The following is a 4,001-nucleotide window of genomic DNA, read 5'->3' as shown; positions in this document are numbered from 1 at the left end:
TCTGCCAGGGGGTTCTGCAAGTGCAACCTCATTGTGGTCAGGTAGAAATGGATTGTGCAGAAGACCACATTGAGAGTTGACATATTTTTTACAGCTGAAAGCGATGAACGCGAATCGCATCCATGTGTCTGGCCAGACCAACATTGTAGAACAGGCAAAATGAGTCAAGTTGATTGAATGTTTCTGAATAAGGCCAAGGAGAAACTTTAGCGTCCCTGGGACAGGTTAGTGACAGGCAATGGGACGATGAGGTAAACTGCACTCGCATTCTTTAGGCACCTATGGTAACAGGCAGATTACAGTAAATCAAACACCCTTCACAAAGGGACAGGTAAAGTATGAACATATGAGGGAGCTCTGACAATTTAGAGAACTTGAGCATTTGAACTACCAGAAACAAAGGTAAACATACCTGTTTACACAAGTGTTGTGATCCACATTCCCTTTTACTCCAGACCCACAGTCTGTTCCCAAACAGCAAGCACATGGCAGGCAGAAGAGAATATTATATTTTAAGGACAAGGTATATTGAAAGTCAAATTGTTTATTGAGCATATCATGGAAGAGTAGCAGGAACACCAGGCTAAATCAAAAGCATAACCGTAGAACCTAAAAGTGTGTCAGCAATATTGGCAAGTCAGAAGTCAATTTTAGTCGTATGGTTATAAAAACCATTTATACCATTGTAGCGTCCACCCCTGTAAACAATTTGCATGACGCTGGACAAGTGAAGGAGATCCTCATTTCAAACAAGAGCCTTAGTTGGCACATTTCCCCACCTCAGTTACCTTTTCTTCTAAAGGGAGGCACAGTAACAGGGGAACAACAATTAAGGAGTTATGCAAACCAAATTATGATCTCCCCTAGTTGAGTGGTCGGGCGGTCTGTTCAAGGCTTGACGCTTCTGCTGAGGCGCCGGGGCCGGACGCTTCTGCTGAGGCGCCGGACGCTATTGCTGAGGCGCCGGGGCCGGACGCTATTGCTGAGGCGCCGGACGCTATTGCTGAGGCGCCGGGGCCGGACGCTTCTGCTGAGGCGCCGGACGCTTCTGCTGAGGCGCCGGGGCCGGACGCTTCTGCTGAGGCGCCGGACGCTTCTGCTGAGGCGCCGGGGCCGGACGCTTCTGCTGAGGCGCTGGGGCCGGACTTCACACTTGACGGGGCATTGTGGCCAGTAGATTCTGCTGGCGTGGCATTGTGGCCAGTAGCTTCTGCTGACGTGGCATTGTGGCCAGTAGCTTCTGCTGACGTGGCATTGTGGCCAGTAGCTTTAGCATTTGGACTAGGCACCACACTTGCTTTGGCATAGGATCCAGTTGGTTCAGGTCCAGTGTAGGCATGATGCCCATTAGAATTACCTAGAAAACAAAATAAACATTGTGGTAAAATGCCAGCCTTAAGTTATCGGAACTAGACTGATTTGAACTGAAGTAGTGTAAACCAAAACACACCTTTAAGTGTAAAACAAGTTATCCCTCCAATTAGCAGGCAGCAAATCCAAGAAACACTACAAAACATTCAGACAGTTAAACACAAGTAACCAGTGAAAACTTTAAGACAAGGTAAACCAACCAGATGACTACATTGAAAAACTAACCTCAACGAGAGTCCAAAAGTCACAGCCATTTTAGTGATCAAAACCACAACGGTATTAAGAACAAATGCTAGAGAGACACCTTGACCGAATATCCCTGTTGCTATGTCAAACAGCTGTTTTGGTTGCACCTCATAAAGGAATCCCAGACCCTTCTATCCTGGATGGCTAATTATGTTCAGCTGTTAGCCAATGAACTTCATTTCAATTGGTTCAATTTCCCAATTGGATTAGGTGCTCTGGATTTCATTCAGCTGGTGTACACTGGTGTGCTGGAGGGTGGAGTTTGCACATTGATATTTTGTTTTCATCTTTATTTAACCAAGTAGGCTAGGTGAGAACAAGTTCTCATTTACAACTGCGACCTGGCAAAGATAAAACAAAGCAGTGAGACACAAACAACAGAGTTACACATGGAATAAACAAACATGCAGTCAATAATACAATAGAGAAAAAGTCTATATACAGTGAGTGCAAATGAGGTAAGATAAATGAGGTAGACAATAAATAGGCCATAGTGGCGAAATAATTACAATTTAGCAATTAAACACTGGAGTGATAGATGTGCAAAAGATGAATGTGCAAGTAGAGATAGGTACTGGGGTGCAAAGGAGCAAAAAAATGAATAATAAATTATTTTATGGGGATGAGGTAGTTGGATGGGCTATTTACAGAGGGCTATGTACAGGTGCAGTGATCTGTGAGCTGCTCTGACAGCTGGTGCTTAAAGTTATTGAGGGAGAAATGGGTCTCCAGCTTCAGTGATTTTTGCAATTCGTTCCAGTCATTGGCAGCAGAGAACTGGAAGGAAAGGCGGCCAAACGAAGAATTGGCTTTGGGGGTGACCAGTGAAATATACCTGCTGGAGCGCGTGCTACGGGTGGGTGCTGCTATGGTGACCAGTGAGCTGAGATAAGGCGGGGCTTTACCTAGCAAAGACTTATAGATGACCTGGAGCCAGTGGGTTTGGCGATGAATATGTAGCGAGGGCCAGCCAACGAGAGCATACAGGTCGCAGTGGTGGGAAGTATATGGGGCTTTGGTGACAAAACTGACTGCACTGTGATAGACTGCATCCAATTTGCTTAGTAGAGTGTTGGAGGCTATTTTGTAAATGACATCGCCGAAGTCAAGGATCGGCAGAAAAGTCATTTTTACGAGGGTATGTTCGGCAGCATGAGTGAAGGATGCTTTGTTGCAAAATAGGAAGCCGATTCTAGATTTAATTTTAGATTGGAGATGCTTCATGTGAGTCTGGAAGGAGAGTTTACAGTCTAACCAGATGCCTAGGTATTTGTAGTTGTCGACATATTCTAAGTCGGAACCGTCCAGAGTAGTGATACTGGACGGGCGGGCAGGTGCGGGCAGCGATCGGTTGAAGAGCATGCATTTAGTTTTACTTGCATTTAAGAGCAGTTGGAGGCCACAGAAGGAGAGTTGTATGGCATTGAAGCTCGTCTGGAGGTTAGTTAACACAGTGTCCAAAGAAGAGCCAGAAGTATACGGAATGGTGTCGTGTGCGTAGAGGTGGATCCGAGAATCACCAGCAGCAAGAGCGACATGATTGATGTATACAGAGAAAAGAGTCGGCTGGAGAATTGAACCCTGTGGCACCCCCATAGAGACTGCCAAAGGTCCGGACAACAGGCTCTCCGATTTGACACACTGAACTCTGTCTGAGAAGTAGTTGGTGAACCAGGCGAGGCAGTCATTTGAGAAACCAAGGCTATTGAGTCTGCCGACAAGAATGTGGTGATTGACAGAGTCGAAAGCCTTGGCCAGGTCGATGAATACTGCTGCCCAGTATTGTCTCTTATCGATGGTGGTTATGATATCGTTTAGGACCTTGAGCGTGGCTGAGGTGCACTCATGACCAGCTCAGAAACCAGATTGCATAGCAGAGAAGGTACGGTGGGATTCGAAATGGTCGGTGATCTGTTTGTTAACTTGGCTTTCGAAGACCTTAGAAAGGCAGGGTAGGATAGATATAGGTCTGTAGTAGTTTGGGTCTAGAGTGTCTCCCCCTGTGAACAGGGGTATGACTGCGGCAGCTTTCAATCTTTGGGGAACTCAGACGCTACGAAAGAGAGGTTGAACAGGTCTGGAGTTAACCACGGGATATATCTGTTCCTGGTTCAACATTTTTGAATGGGGCATGCTTATTTGAGATTGTGAGGAAAGCACTTTTAAAGAATAACCAGGCATCTTCTACTGACGGAATGAGGTCAATATCCTTCCAGGATACCCGGGCCAGGTAGATTAGAAAGGCCTGCTCGCTGAAGTGTTTTAGGGAGCGTTTGACAGTGATGAGGGGTGGTCGTTTGACCGCAGACCCATTACGGACGCAATGAATGAGGCAGTGATCGCTGAGATCCTGGTTGAAGACAGCAGAGGTGTATTTGGAGGGA

At 46.3% G+C, this 4,001-nt stretch overlaps 1 long non-coding RNA gene across 1 annotated transcript; it reads right to left on the bottom strand.

The window, feature by feature from the left end:
• Positions 1-1,241: 1,241 nt before the first annotated feature.
• Positions 1,242-1,734, bottom strand: LOC106608265 (uncharacterized). The gene is made up of 3 exons (XR_006770354.1): positions 1,597-1,734; positions 1,451-1,506; positions 1,242-1,357 (listed from the first exon to the last, which is right to left on the bottom strand). It is a non-coding gene; the product is annotated as an uncharacterized lncRNA (long non-coding RNA).
• Positions 1,735-4,001: the final 2,267 nt, after the last annotated feature.

Source organism: Salmo salar, chromosome ssa06 (assembly GCF_905237065.1).
Source record: "Salmo salar chromosome ssa06, Ssal_v3.1, whole genome shotgun sequence".
Taxonomy (NCBI): Eukaryota; Metazoa; Chordata; class Actinopteri; order Salmoniformes; family Salmonidae; genus Salmo; species Salmo salar.
Note: the sequence above shows the minus strand (reverse complement) of the source record. Positions and strands in the feature narration are given on the sequence as shown.